This window comes from Microcaecilia unicolor, chromosome 2 (assembly GCF_901765095.1).
Source record: "Microcaecilia unicolor chromosome 2, aMicUni1.1, whole genome shotgun sequence".
Taxonomy (NCBI): domain Eukaryota; kingdom Metazoa; phylum Chordata; class Amphibia; order Gymnophiona; family Siphonopidae; genus Microcaecilia; species Microcaecilia unicolor.
Genome location: NC_044032.1, coordinates 150,466,118 through 150,482,678, shown reverse-complemented (window position 1 = coordinate 150,482,678; position 16,561 = coordinate 150,466,118). Strand labels below are relative to the sequence as shown.

Below are 16,561 nucleotides of genomic sequence, written 5' to 3'. Positions count from 1 at the left end.
CATGTCAAAATCTGATTTACCCATATAAATGGACATGCGTGTCAAAAGTAGCTATTTTAGAAGAGCTGCTACTTACATGTGTTTGCCTATAACATGCACAGATTTGAAGGGGGGCATGTTCTGTGCATGATTTGGGTTGACTTTAGAATTAAACATGCATTCTCTGTTTTGCAATGGAAATACACACCTAATATAGTTTACAAAAATTTCAATATCGGAATTTACATCTGCTCCGAGTCAAGGATAACTGCCAACTAACTGATTCTTGGACTTGGGGTTTGGAGATGTGATTGAGAGAATTGTGTTTACATTGCTGGTGTTCAAAGCCATGTGAAAAACCAAGCTTTAGAGCTTGGTTTCTTAATTGGCTCCACTTGGATGTGCAGTTTTGTAAATCCAGCACTTAAGTGGCAGTGTTCACGTGTGTAGGTGTCAACACTTACACATAGAAGCCCCAGATGTTGAACCTCTTTTTTGCTGTAGGAAACAGGAGGGGGAGACGGATCCAGGCACTTCAAATACAGGCCAAGGATCACCCAATATGAAATTACATTTTTTATTGATGACTCTTAATGATGACTCGACATGGCACCACGTTTCGGCACCAAACGAGCATGCCTCAGGAGTCTCTTGAAAGTATTGTGTTGTAAAAACAAGTCACAGATGAATCAATCTTTGGTTGTAAACACGTAAAAATAACAGACTGTTTTCTTGACTGTTTATGTTTACAATTGAAAACTGATTCATCTATGACTGTTATTTTTACAACACAATACTTTCAAGATACTCCTGAGGCAGGCATGTTTGGTGCCGAAACGTGGTGCCGAGTTGAGTCATTGTCATGCTTTGAGTGTGAAAAAGTCGTGCACCCCTGAGTCCTCCCCATGTATGAAAAGGAAGATCCACAAGTCCCGAGGTCTTCACCTACCGTGACCACCATTCCCCAGCAGTTGAGCTCCCAGGTTCAAGCAGCCATGGAGAGAGAAAGCACAGGTCCTGGTCCGGGAGCCAGCAGAGACTGAGGCAGGTAGAGAGAAGATCAAGGTACGTGCAGGACATCAGACTCACAGAAACAGAAGCCTGCGCGGCCGCATTGCTGATCTGCAAGGGCAGGCTTATATGTGGACTGTTGCTAGTGGAGGAGTAGCCTAGTGGTTAGTGCAGTGGACTTTGATCCTGGGGAACTGAGTTTGATTCCCACTACAGCTCCTTGTGACTCTGGGCAAGTCACTTAACCCTCCATTGCCCCTGGTACAAAAATAATTACCTGAACATATGTAAACCACTTTGAATGTAGTTGCAAAAACATCAGAAAGGCAGTATATCAAAGTCCCAGTTCCCTTTCCTTTTGTCATAAAACATATGGGGACAAACTTAAAGATCTCAATATGTATATTTTGGAAGAAAGGCAGAAAAGGGGAGATATGATAGAGACATTTAAATACTTATGTGGCATAAATGCACGGGAGGCAAGTCTCTTTCAATTGAAAGGAAGCTCTGGAATGAGGGGGCATAGGATGAAGGTGAAAGGCTATAGACTTAGAAGTAACCTGAGAAAATACTTCTTCACAAAAAAGGGTGGTGAATTTGTGGAATGGCCTGGCCAGCCTGTGGAAGAGGTGGAGACGAAAACAGTATCTGAATTCAAGAGAGCTTGAGACAACTACATAGGCTCTCTAAGCAAGTGATAGGAAGAATAGATGGCATGTTTAGGCAGATTAGAAAGGCCATATGATCTTTATCTGCCTACATTTTTCTATGTTTCTATGTATGTTGGGTATGGATCTTGATCATTCCATGGATGGATTTTAGATACATTTCATTATATATATATATTTAAAAAAAATCATTGGTATATACAGTGATAAGTTATTTTGATATTGCTTTATGGTTGTTGTTTTTTTTTACATTTTGGATTATGTATGTTATTTGTATACAATCTAGAACTGAAAACAGTTCAGGCTAAAAGATTTTTGTAAATAAATAAATGTATGGGCATTTGGTTATTCATCTGTATTTCCATCCATAGCCATATGTGTTCTGCTCTCTGCTGTCATGGATTTGCAACAATTTTTGTATGATAAATTAGGGTAATGGGAAACCCAAATGAGTCCATTTGTATTTAAAGAACATATCTTAAATGATTGCATAGCTTTTTAGGTATTGTATGTATTGTGCAGGGCTCACATGGCCCTTGTAATTCCTGCTGCTGTTTAAGGCTGCTTATACCCTCTTAAAGCCACAGTGCCAAAAGTTCTGACTCAGACATGGATCCCACACCATACACTATACTGTTCAAGTTTCAGTATTACTACTGTTTTCTTTCTTTCTTTCTTTATTAGGATTTGTTTAAGATATGTACTATACCTAAACGTACACTGCTTCAATAGATTTTTAACTTGCAGGCAGTATAAAAGAAATTAAAATACAATACAATATTTATTATCTTGTTGAAGAAATTCACCCACAGTGGTATACAATAAGAATAATCTGGACATATGCAATAGGCAATTTCAGCAGTAACATAATAGTAGTGTAACTCATGGGCTTTTGTCAAAATTAATTGATATTGACAGGTGACATGCCCACTTCCGGGTTTTCAGAAGCGAGGACATGCCCAAGCCACACCCACTCCCCACCATTTTGAAGATATCACCACCCAAGCCACACCCACTCCTCCCGCCCCTTGGATGATGTGGCTTGACATGACTTCTTGACCCCCGCTCAAGCTCTGCCACATAAATATAACCCAGCAAACTGCACCACTTTATTTGTATAGCCGCACTCTAAACACCATCCCTTCTTTTATAGCCTCACCCCAAACCCTACCTCCTTTTGGTGCTATCACAGGAAGTGATGTCCCAGCCACACCCATTTATCAATATGGCAGCCACTACTGAATGCATCATGCCACTTCCTGTTTCCACTACTAGTCACCATCTTGGATAGGGGTCAAATGATGGGAAGTGAAATAACCCCCCCCCCCCCCAAGACACTGCCCCCTACAGTCTTGGTGGAAGTTATTCACGCATGTGCATCTTAACCTTTTTTCTCCTCACAGGAAAGAAAACAGGCATTTTTTTCTTTTTCTTATAATTTTTTTCTTTCTAGAGGTCCCTGGGTTTTCAGGCCCTCAGGCCACTGCACTAACCATTAAGCTACTCCTCCACTCAGGTACCATGCTAGCTTTCATGTAAGAAGGTGCACACCTATGCACATCAGTGGTAGCATTCTAAACATTTACTTGCATAATACAAACTTAGATGATAGAATTGCCCTGCATGTGCAGACAGCATGTACTTTTATGAGTGTTCAACCTCAGACAATTCTATAAACACCTATTTCTGCTCATAAAACACTGTTTTATGCAGGAAAACCTTATATAATTACCCCATTCTGTGCTTGTATTATGTTGTTATCAAGTTCCATAGAGAAAGTCATCTCTTCTAATTTGGTTGCTAGACACTATTTATTAAAATGTTACATGTAAAGGGAAATATCATTTACAAATAGTGCCATTTGATTGACATTTTAGAAAACTGGCTCATTTGATTTTGAGGCACGAAGCCAAGGCAATGCAGTTTTGAGAAATCTAGGGCAGTAATTACATATTAGAATGTAACATACAGACTGGAGAAGTGCACTTCCAGCATCTATTAATGTGCTTTAATGTGTATTGTGTTGACATTATAAGTAGCATACTGTTCCACAATGGAGTGAATTCTATATATGGTAATAAAAAAAATCAATGCTGAAAACAGCGCTAGTCTATAAGCCGCACTTAAAGTTAGGTTTATAGAATAGTGCTTACACCCAGGAATCACAGTTTGCACCAACTGAAACATGGTGCAAATCTATGTACCTAACCCCTTCCCTGTTTACTAAGCTGCCTTGCGGCTTCCGTGCGCTAATGCTGACACATCCCCTTCACTTTGAATGGGCTGTGTCAGCATTGTCGCATGGGGAGTAAATTAGGAATGTTTCCCCCTTATTCTATAACTATGCATGTTAATTTTTGGAACACCCTTGTTTCGCCCATGACCCTCCCATTTCCATACCCCATTTTTGAATTTGCATTTAAAATTTAAGCAAACATCCTGCTCCTAAATTTATATGCATCTATTCCAATTAAATCTAATTAGTGCCAATAATTTCTTGTTAAGCCAATCTGTGCTAATTAGCTCATTATTCAATAAAGTTGCATGCATAGGTGGTAAATGGAATCCATTCGGAGGAAAGGAAGGTGAGTAGTGGAGTTCCTCAGGGGTCGGTGCTGGGGCCGATTCTGTTTAATGCATTTGTGAGAGATATTGCTGAAGGGTTGGAAGGAAACGTATCGAGTACATTACTAAAGGAAGGCTATAGAAAAGTAAAATAAGAAAGATATTTATATATATAGACACATCATCATCACTGGTCAGGAATTACATCATTCAGGCCCTTATCTCATCAGCTGGGGGGGGGGGGCCCATTGCAGCGAAAGCCTGAAGCGTCCAGACCAGGAACAAGTCTTTTCTGCACGATGCGCCCATCTACAGAATGAGCCCCAAGGCTCTGCTGCAAAAAGCCCCATTTTTAAGCTAAAACTTATCCAGAAATGTTCATGGGGATGCCGTCACACTCTCTCGGTTCAAGAAAACAAACCACTGGCCAGGTGACTTATTTACTGAACCTCAAGAGTACCCGCCCCCCTTCTGCACAAGCTGGCTTCAGGGACACACATTGTTCTTGAGAGGTGCCTTATCTCATTCCTTCCAGCCTGTTCTTTGAGATATACCAGGCAAGTAAAATACAGAAGAGTTTAAAATGTATTATCGATCAAAGTAAGACTGAAAAGCAATTCTTAATATTTTCCATCACAAACCTTGATCCTGAAGGCCTGGCTCTAGAGCCACACCCTGCCCTTGGTGTCTGTATCTGTTTGACTTCCCTTGGCTTCTGCTTTTAGTCTAGCCCTGCTTTTGACTCTTGCTATAGTTAAGCTCTGTGTTTAAGCCAATCTCTGTTTAGCCAAGCTCTGTTCCTGTTTTCTGTTTTCCCTGTTCTTTGTGTAGTAGCTTCCTTTGTGTGTAGTTCTTGTCTGTTAATTCTGAGAGTCTGTAGAAGCCAGCATTGTCCCTAATTATCTCATTGCTATGCAGGTGTGTCTGCTGCCTCTCAATCTGCCTGGCCTTTTCCTTCCAGCTGTGGATGACCTGTGGATGCTAGTAAGCACATTGCTTCTTTGTTTGTCTTCCCTTAGTCTACTTAGTCCTTTGCCTGCTATGTTTGCTTCCTGGCTCTTAAGCTCGGTTTCTGCTCTGTTCCTGTTGTGTGTTTGAGCCAGGTTCTGCTCCTGCTCTATGTTTGAGTTAGTTCTGTCAAACACAAAAAAGGAAGTCCAAATCTCCCGTAAAAACGGAACAAACCACAAAAAAAGGCGGAAGAAAAACCAAAAACGAACCAGACAGCAAGGGAGTAAAATCGCCAGAAAAGTTTAATGGGACCCATTAAACTTTTCTGGCAATTTTACTCCCTTGCTGTCTGGTTCGTTTTTGGTTTTTCTTCCGCCTTTTTTTGTGGTTTGAGCTAGTTCTGTCCCAGTTCCCTGCCAAGCCAAGTCCCTTTCAGTATCCTGTTCTAGCCAAGCCAAACCCATTCCAGAATCCGGTTCCAGTCAAGTCAAGCCCATTCCAGAATCCGGTTCCAGTCAAGCCAAGCCAAGCCCGTTCCAGAATCCGGTTCCAGCCAAGCCTGTTTGAGAATCCTGAATCCTGTTTGAGAATCCTGAATCTTGTTCCAGCTAAGCCTGTTCGAGAATCCTGAATCCTGTTTGAGAATCCTGAATCCTGTTTGAGAATCCTGAGTCCTGTTCCAGCCAAGCCTGTTCGAGAATCCTGAATCCTGTTCCTGCCTTGTTTATTGTCTTGCTTCTGTTATTCTTGTTGCCTAGCTCCTACCCTGTCTTGCCTGTCTAGTTGTGCTTTGTCTTGTCTCTTTCAGTCTAGTCCTGTCCGGATCCAGTCCTTGCCTTGTCCTTGTCTTGCCCTTTTCTGGACCCAATTTTAATCTACTTCCGTGCTTTGCCTTGTCTTGCATTTCTGGGTCCCAGTCCCAGTTTTAATCCAGTTCCGAGTCTTGCCTTGTCCTGTCTGGGTTCCAGCTCCGGCCCTTGCCTTCTTTTCCTTGCCTCGTCTGGATCCGGCTCTTGTGTTGTCCATTGTGTTTATTTATTTATTTATTTATTTATTGCATTTGTATCCCACATTTTCCCACCTCTTTGCAGGCTCAATGTTACCTCTGTCCTGCCTTGTTGAGTCTGTTAGTTTCTCCTAGTCCAGTCTGTTCTGATTCCTGCCTGTGCCAGCCCAGGTAATTTGTCTGCCAAAGCTCCAGCTTTGGTCCAAGGACCCACCATTCCTGACAGTTGTGACACCATGCTATGTCGAGTTTCACTCTCCCCCCCACATCTCCCATTGTACTCCCCCTGAAACAACAGAGTAAAAAGAAGTGAGAGATATACATTAATCAAATTCTACCAACTAAGCATTACGTGTCTCATCCCTCCCACCTCCCCAACTCCCCCCATTCCTGAAAACAACCTTACAAGGGTGATATAACATGAAGTGAAATAGAGACACACCTGCCCTACTATGAAAGAAAGCAAAATGTTACCCCACTACTTCAATCCACTTCCCAGATCCTATAGTGACTTAAGCCAGACAATAACCTAACCGCGAATCCCTTCCCCCACCCCCCAACCAACTTCTATTGTATTCCTACATTCCCTATTGCTCAATCTTTCCACGTGGGGCCTGAGTTCTTATAACCCCACCAGACCACTAAATAAATGAAACCCCATGAAATATTCCCTTCCCACCCTCCCTATACCTCTCCCATCATAAAGAATGATAAGTAAATTCCTCCTAAATTTCAGCAATTCCACAATTTCCCATCTAAACATAGATTGTTTAGCACCAAGCTCCTTCCTCAAGAGGACAATGATGACAAATATGGGTCCCAGAGATTCAAAAAAATGCACAACTAAGGACTTAAGCCTCCCTTCAGAATCCAAAACATTTTCCAGACTAGTGAGTCCCAATCAGTCCCAAGTCGAAAAACTTTTGTTATCAAGACCAGGTGGGAAGGAGGGGGTGTCACGCAGAGGGAGCAACTCGATAACATGTGGGTCCCTTCCAAGACTCTTCACCAAGAAGCGCCAAGCCTCCTGCAAGGGTTTCAAAAGTATCGAGGTATGCAACCCAGCAGGTATTAATGAGCGGCCCATGTGCAACAAAGAAATGAAGTTATACAGTGCAAAGAACTCATACTCAAACTGCAGGGGAGTAAACCAGCTCTGTGAAAACACCCAGTCCCAGACACTATGTAAAAGACAGGCCAAATTATACAAATGTAGGTTAGGTAAGCCCATCCCCCCCCTGTGCCCAATTGCCTAATAAGAACTGATAGCGAACCTTTGGCTTCTTCTTAGCCCAACAAAATCTGCTAACCAATCAGTTGAAACGTTGGATATCTTTGTTCAGCAAGCGTATAGGCAAAGTTTGTATTAGGTACAGCCAGCGGGGCAGTATGACCATGCGTATTAGACTTATGCAACCTGCAAGAGGCAGTGGTAAGGCCTGCCACCTATCTAGTTGTAGTTCCATATTTTGCAGCATCCTATTTACGTTAAGATCATAAAGGGCTGACACTCGAGTTGTGAGAAGAATCCCCAAATATACAAAAGAATTGCACGCCCATTTCAGCAGAAAGGTCCCCGTTCAATGCTGCTCAATCTCAACGGTACTTGCCAAGGCTTCGGATTTGTCAAGATTTAAATGCAAGCCTGCAAAATCTCCATAGTCTGCAAAATTCTCCAATAGGGCAGTGAGAGAGGCTTGGGGATTTGTTAAGATTACCAAAAGATCATCTGCAAAAGCTGCCACTTTAATTTCCTCTGTTCCGAGTACTATCCCTTGTATGTCCGGATTCGAGTAAATATCTCATATAAGCAGATCCAGGGTTAAGACAAACAAGAGAGGCGATGAAAGGGAACCCTGAGGGGTACCCCGGGCAATCGCAAAATCATCAGATAAGTGATCATTGACCATAACCCTCGCCCTTTGGTTGGTATATAATGCCCTAATCGCTGCCAAAAACCAGCTTCCAACGCCATATGCAGCAAGGGTATCAAATAAAAAATCCCAAACCACCCGATCGAATGCCTTTGTGGCGTCAAAGCTAATAAGCAGTGCTGGCAACTCCCTCACTGATACCACCTCCAGGGATGTTAAAATTCTTCTAATATTTCTACTGACTGAGCGGCCCTGCACAAATCCCACTTGGGACTCATGTATAAGTGAAGGCAAGACACGGCCTAAACAATTTGCTCATGGTTGATGAGCGAAATAGGTATATATGATTCTGGTAATGTGAGGTCTCGCCCCAGTTTAGGCAATACTATGATTTGCGCCAGATTTACATAATCCAATATCCTTCCTTCCGTTACCCACGAGTTAAACAGGGCAGACAAAGGAGCTACTATAGCATCATTCAATGTTTTATAAAATTCCGCCCTTAATCCGTCCGAACCAGGGGCCTTTCCCAAAACACTAGCATTGATCGCCCACTGAACCTCATCTGAGTGGATAGAAGAGTTAAAAAATTCTTGGTCTGGTGGAGACAACTGAGGCAAGGTAATCCCATCCAGATAAAGCTGTCCTGGCAGTACATCAGTGGATGGTTGAGCGTACAAGGCCTGGTAGAAAGCTCTAAACCAGTGGCGTACCTAGGGTAGTTGACACCCGGGGCCGGTAATTTTTTAACACCCCCCTCCAAAATCCAGTACTAGGCATACCGAGAATACAAAACACTCAGGACATATAGAGCAATTCTACCATACCATAAGCAGTCATTTCTACGAGTCACACAAGGAAAAAGAAAGCATCTTAAACACTACAGTGAGCTCTAGAACATCAATTCACCTATTGTAAAACGAAACCAGACAGAATAGTACAGATCGTCAATCCTGCACAGTCAATGCCAACTGAAAGTCATGTCTTTTTCACAAACATAGATACACCCTAATCCACTATAGAACAAGTAATCATAAACTTTCTATTTAGACAAAAATTAAACTGAACCCCCAAGATGCCAGACTCTGCATACAATGCAACACCACAGAAACAGAAAATGTCCCCTAGTACTGTGCAAAATATAAAGACAGCAGATGTAAATTTGAAAAAAAACTAACAAATACCAATCACCACTTTACAAATTAACAAATAGAAATAAAACAAATATAGAAAATAAAATACCATTTTATTGGACTAATACTTTTAGCTGTCAGAGGCTAAAACCTTCTTCCTCAGGTCAATACAGTATAGTGTGTTACAGTGTCCTATCCTGACCTGAGGAAGGGGGTTTTGTTCTCCGAAAGTTAGTCAAAATTTATTAAAATTAGTCCAATAAAAAGATTACCTTATTTACATGTTCTATTATAAATATTTATTAACACAGCTACAATACTACTTTATCCTAAAGCAAAAAAAATAAAATATATATTTTATTTACAGTTTGTTGTCTCTGGTTTCTGCTTTCCTCATCTTCTTTTCACTGTCTTCCTTCCATCCAGCATCTGTCTTCCTTCTTTCTCTGCCATCCAGTGTCTGCCCTCTCTGCTGCCCCCTCCATCCAGTGTCTGCCCTCTCTCCCTGCCCCTTTCATTCACTGTCTGCCCTCCCTCTCCCCCCATCCATCCAGGGTCTGCCCTCCCTCACCCCCCATCCATCCAGGGTCTGCCCTCCCCTCTCCCCCCCATCCATCCAGGGTCTGCCCTCCCTCTCCCCCATCCATCCATCCATTCATCCATCCATCCATCCATCATCTGTCCCCTCTCTCTCTCTGCCCCTTTTTTCAGCCCCCAGTTCCAGCCCTCTTATCCCACCTGCCCCTAGTTCTAGCCCCTGCCCACATCTCCCACTTGCCCCCCCCTTTTAGCCCCACTATCCCACCAGTCCGCAGTTTCAGCCCCAGCCCTTTTCTCTCACCAGTTCCGAGCTTCAGCCCCAGCCACTTCTCCCTGTCCCCTTTTCAGCCCCCAGTCCCCCCAGTTTCAGCCCATGCCCCTTTTCAGCCCCCAGTTCCAGTACTAGCCCCCTTATCCCACCTACCCTCCTTTTCAGCCCCCAGTTCCAGCCCCCTTCATCCACATGACTTGCATTAGGGACCCCTTTTCAGCCCCAGACCCATTTTCCCACCAGCCCCAGGCATGGCTCCCATTTTCTCGCATGGCCCCTTCCCCATCCCCCTTCTCCCCACCCGTCCCCTTCTCCCCTCTTCTCCCATCTGAGATCCCCCTCCCCACCCCAGTCCCCTTCTCCCATCTGAGACCCCCCTCCCCATGTCCCCTTCTCCCATCTGAGACCCCCACCCCCTTCTCCCCTCTTCTCCCACCTGAGACCCCCCACCCCCTTCTCCCATCTGAGACCCTCCACCCCACCCCAGTCCCCTTCTCCCATCTGAAAATCCCCTCCCCAGTCCTCCTCTCCCATCTAAGCTCCCCCAACCCGACCCGCCTACCACCTTCATCGAGAGACGACAGCCCTCGTCTCCTGCCTCCATCCTGCGCCTATAAAGAAAAATCTGAAAAGCGGCATGGCAGGCAGCGCTTCGCGTCTGCCCTGCCTGCTTGTAAAAGAAAGCAGCAAATCTCCTCATCAACGTCGCGACTCGCATCAGGTCTTCCCTCGCTAGGTCCCGCCCTCGCGGAGGGCGGGACCTTGTGAGGGAAGACCTGATGCGAGTTGCGACGTCGACGAGGAGATTTGCTGCTTTCTTTTACAAGCAGGCAGGGCAGACGCGAAGCGCTGCCTGCCATGCCGCTTTTCAGATTTTTCTTAAAGGCACAGGATGGAGGCAGGAGACGAGAGCTGACTGCAGTCTGCAGCGCCAACGGAGCACTCCCCCCCCACCCACTGACACCCGGGGAGGACCGCCCCCACTGCCTCCCCTTGGTACGCCACTGCTCTAAACACACCACAGATTTTTTCGTTAGATTGTACTGATCAACCCAACTTGATTTTAATGGTAAGCATAGACCTAGACGGTTGTTTCTTAGCTACCAACTTGACTAAAAGTTTCCCACACTTGTTCCCATGATGGTGTAATTGATATTTATAATATACTTGTGATTTCACTGACAAGTCACTAAAAATTGCACTTGCAAATTTGGGTGTGTGCCTAGTTTGTGCAAACAATTTAATTGAACGAGCTAATTAGAACAGATAATTGGCATAAGGAATTATTGGCACTAATTAGATTTAATTGGAATAGATGCATGTAAATTTAGGTGTGAAATGCATGCCTAAATTTTACATGCGAGTTCAAAAAAGGGGCATGAAAATGGAAGGGTCATGGGCGGAACAAGGGTGTTCCTAAAATTAACATGCATAGTTATAGAATAATTGGGAAACTCACCTAATTTACTGTTTACTAGGCTACGTGACAATGTCGACACAGCCCATTCAAAGTGAATGACTGTGCCGGCATTAGCACACGGCAGTCACTAGCACGGCTTACTAAACGGGGGGGGGGGGGGGGGGAGGTTAGGCACATAGATTTACACCACGTTTCAGCTGCTGCAAACTGTAATTCCCGGTGTAAGTGCTATTCTATAAACCACACCTAACTTTAAGTGTGGCTTAAAGACTAGCGCTTTTTTCAGTGTTGATTTTTTTATTACCATATATAGAATTCACTCCATTGTGGAACAGTATGCTACTTATAATGTCAACACAATACACATTAAAGCACATTAATAGATGCTGGAAGTGCACTTCTCCAGTCTGTATGTTACATTCTAATATGTAATTACTGCCCTAGATTTCTCAAAACTGCATTGCCTTGGCTTCGTGCCTCAAAATCAAATGAGCCAGTTTTCTAAAATGTCAATCAAATGGCACCATTTGTAAATGATATTTCCCTTTACATGTAACATTTTAATAAATAGTGTCTAGCAACCAAATTAGAAGAGATGACTTTCTCTATGGAACTTGATAACAACATAATACAAGCACAGAATGGGGTAATTATATAAGGTTTTCCTGCATAAAACAGTGTTTTATGAGCAGAAATAGGTGTTTATAGAATTGTCTGAGGTTGAACACTCATAAAAGTACATGCTGTCTGCACATGCAGGGCAATTCTATCATCTAAGTTTGTATTATGCAAGTAAATGTTTAGAATGCTACCACTGATGTGCATAGGTGTGCACCTTCTTACATGAAAGCTAGCATTGCACCTGAGTGGAGGAGTAGCTTAATGGTTAGTGCAGTGGCCTGAGGGCCTGAAAACCCAGGGACCTGGGTTTGATTCCCATTGCAGCTGCTTGTGACTCTGGGTAACTCACTTAATCCTCCATTGCCTCAGGTTCAAAATAAATACCTATATATAATATGTAAGCTGCTATGATTGTAAGCACAGAAAGGTGGTACATCAAATCCCATCCCCTTTCCAAATAGCTGCTTAACCTACATAGCATGTACTTGCAAGGGGGTATAAGTCATATGCAGTTTTAGGTAAGCATACTTACAGCAGCTCTATGTTAGGTGTATGAATAAGCAGTTATGCTAGTTTACATAACAACATAAACATATTGGGTCAGACCAATGGTCCATCTAGCCCAGTATCCTATTTCCAACAGTGGCCACCCACACATCACAAGTACCTGGCAGAAACCCGAATAGTAGCTACATTCAATGCTACCAATCCCAGGGCAAGCAGTGGGTTCCTCATGTCTGTCTCAATAGCAGACTATGGACTTTTCCTCCAGGAACTTGCCCAACCTTTTTAAAACCCAGATTCACTAACCAAAGTTATCACATCCTCCGACAACGAGTTCCAGAGCATAACTATTTGAATAAAAAAATATTTCCTCCTATCTCTTTTAAAAGTGCTACTAATATTATCATTTCTATAGCGTTACTAGACGTACACAGCGCTGTATGCTGAACACATAAGAGACAGTCCCTGCTAAACAGAACTTAAATCTAATCAAGACAGAAAAAAAGGACAAATAAGGATGAGGGAATTACTTAAGGTTGGAATTATAAAACAGACATGGGTACTGGACAAGTGAATAGGAGTTAGGAGTTAAAAGCAGCCTCATAAAGGTGGGCTTTTAGCCTAGATTTGAAGACGGCCAGAGCTGGAGCTTGACATACTAATTTAGGAAGTCTATTCTAGGTATATGGTGAGCAAGATAAAAGGAACGGAGTCTGGAGTTGGCAGTGGAGGAGAAGGGTACAGATAAGAGAGATTTACCCAATGAACTGAGTTCCTGGGGAGGATATAGGGAGAGATAAGAGTGAAGAGAGACTGAGGAGCTGCAGAGTGAATGCATTTGTAAGTCAATAACTGTATGCAGAAATGGATAGGGAGCCAATTAAGTGACTTGAGGAGAGGGCCAATATGAGCTTAGTGGCACTGGCGAAATATAAGTGGTGCAGCAGAGTTTTGAACAGATCGAAGGGGAGAGAGATGACTTAGAGGGAGACCTATGAGAAGCAAGTTGCAGTAGTCTAAGCAAGAGGTGATAAGACTGTGGATAAGGGTTTTGGTTGTGTGCTGAGAAAGGAAGGGACAAATTTTGGTGATGTTACAGAGAAAGAAATGACAGGTTTTAGCAGCCTGTTGGATATGTGCAGAGAAAGAGAGAGAGAGAGAGGAATCAAAGATGACCCCAAGGTTACGAGCTGATCAGACAAGGAGGATGAGATTGTTACCCACATAGAGAATGGGGGAAGAGGAGAGGTGGGTTGAGGAGGAAAGATAAGAAGCACATTCTTGGCCATATTTACTTTCAGACGGTGGTGAAACATCCAGGAAGAAATGTCAGAAAGACACGTAACTTCATTGAATGTCCTCTAGTTTTTGTACTGTCTGAAAGAGTAAAAAAATCAATTCACTTCTACTTGTTCTACACCACTCAAGATTTTGTTATAACAGAAAGCAGGATTACAGGATAGACTTCCACCGTGCTTCCTCCAGGCACCTCATTGGAGGCACCTATAGAATTGCCCCCATGGGGGGGGGGGGGGGGTAATTTTATAAAACATTTTCTGTATGCAAAGCATGTTTAACAGAAAAGATGGCTGAGGGGAGATATGATAGAGGTCTATAAAATAATGAGTGGAGTGGAATGGGTAGGAGTGAATTGCTTGTTTACTCTTTCCAAAAATATCAATCAGGAGACACGCAATGAAGTTACAAAGTACTAAATTTAAAACAAATTGGAGAAAATATTTCTTCTCTCAGGATGTAATTAAACTCTGGAATTTGTTACCAGACAATGTAGTAAAAGCAATTAGCTTAGCGGGGTGTATAAAAGTTTAGATAGCTTCTGAAAAGGAAAGTCCATAAGCCATTATTAAGATGGACTTGAGGAAACTCCACTGCTTATTTCTAGGATAAGCAGCATAAAATGTATTGTATTGTTTTGGAATCTTACCAGATAACTAGTGCTCATTAGGCCCAGGCAGTGATATTCAGTGACATTTATCCACTGAATTTCACGTCTGACCAACATGGGACTATTTAGGTACTGCCAGGGTGGTCCAGAGGCAGAGCTGGAAGTTAATAAACTGTCCAATAAGTAGGAACACCTGTAGCTTTAATATATGTGAAACTCTCAAAAATTCAAAAAAAAAAAAAAGCCCAGGAAAACAGCCAAGCTATACTTAACACTATTATCTGGACCTCTTATATCTTTTCATAGAGGAAAAAGACCTTAGTAGTCAAGAGTAAGCAATTAATACCTCACTGAAACCTACTGACTAGCAGGCGAGTACAATAAAGGAACATTGAAAAGAACTTTGAAGAGAGAGTTCAAGAGGGTGTGAAACTGTTAAGATGTAGGAGCATTTGGTGGAGAACAATGCTGCCACAAAGATATTTATGAGCACTGACAGCATGAGCTAATAATATTTCCCCTGAAGAAGCCATTACAAAATGCTTGCCTCTGTTGGGATTTCATATTGCAATAAATGCTCATGAGTTCGTTATACACTCAAAATGGTTGCGTATTCCACATGTTTTATATATAGATAAATAGATATAGATATATAAATGGAGGTTTTTTGGTATGACCAATGAAATTTAAACGGATTCATTTATAGGCAGCATATATAGCTAGTCATTGGGTTTCAGTGACAGCATTAATTGCTAGCCGTTGACTACTGAGGTCTTTTCCCCATTAAAAAGATATTATAGGGCTCATTTTTGAAACAGAAAAATGTGTCAAAACGTCCAAACCCATTTATAGACATGTTTCTATGCAGTTTGCTTGCAGTATGTCCAAATCACAAGAGGCCATGCCGAGGGCATGTTGTGTGTGGGATTTTGGTGTTCCAAAACTTTGGATGTTTTTCTGCCACAATAAAAATGTCCGGGGCTAAAATTTAGACGGTTTGCTCTAGACCTGTTTCAATCATGACTAAATCACAAAAAGGTGCCCTAAATGACCAGATGAGATGTTATTGCCAGTCCTATTAGAGCAGCAAGTAGGTCCCTGGATTAGCCTAGTGGTTGGTGCAGTGCACTGTAGAGAAGGGAACCCATGCCCATAACCCACTCTAGAAACATAGAAACATGATGGCAGATAAAGGCCATATGACCCATCTAGTCTGCCCATCCTCTGTAACCCCTAATTCTTGCTGTTCCTAAGTGATCCCACATGCTTATCCCGTGCCTTTTAAAATTCTGGAACAGTCCTCGACTCCACCACCTCCACCGGGAGGCCATTCCATGCCTCCACCACCGTTTCTGTGAAATAATACTTCCTTAGGTTACTCCTAAGCCTATTCCCTTTTAACTTTGTCGTATGCCCCCTCATTCCAGAGCTCTCCTTCATTTGAAAAACGCTCTCTTCCTGTACATAAATGCCCTTGAGATATTTAAACGTCTCTATCATGTCTCCTCTCTCCCTCCTCTCTTCCAGCGTATACAAGTTGAGGTTCATAAGCCTGTCCCTATAATTTTTGCATTCAGGACCACTTACTAATTTCGTAAACTTGTGGTAGAAAAGTGTGAGCCCTCTCAGACCCATCAAAAACCTACTGTACCCACATATAGGTGACACCTACAGCCATGAGGGCTATTGTAGTGGTATACAGTTGGGTAAAGTGGATGTTTGGTGGGTTTTGGAGGGCTCCTCATACAATATAAGGGGGATACGGTGAGATGTGTACCTGGAACCTTTTATGTGAAGTCCACCTCAGTGCTTCTTAGGTGCCCCACTGCTCTACGAATGTTTGTGTGGCTTGTTTTTTGTGCGTTTTTCCCTTGGATTTTTTTTTCAAAAATGGTCCAAAAAGATAGATGCACTGAGCACAAAGATGTCCAGCAAAAGGCCATTTTCAAAAAAAAAAAGAGACATTTTTCTGGTTTGAAAATGGCTACGTTCACGACTTCATATTTGAATGTTTTCAGCAAAATGTTCAAAATTGGATTTAGACGTCATATTGAAAATGCTCCTCTATGTGATATAAAAGGTCAAGATAGTAGTGTTAAATATAACTTGACT

At 42.7% G+C, this 16,561-nt stretch overlaps 1 protein-coding gene across 1 annotated transcript in view; it reads right to left on the bottom strand.

Moving 5' to 3' along the window:
• The window catches only part of FAM81B (family with sequence similarity 81 member B), a 136,131-nt gene that overhangs the window by 67,210 nt on the left and 52,360 nt on the right, over positions 1-16,561 (bottom strand). The window lies entirely within an intron of this gene.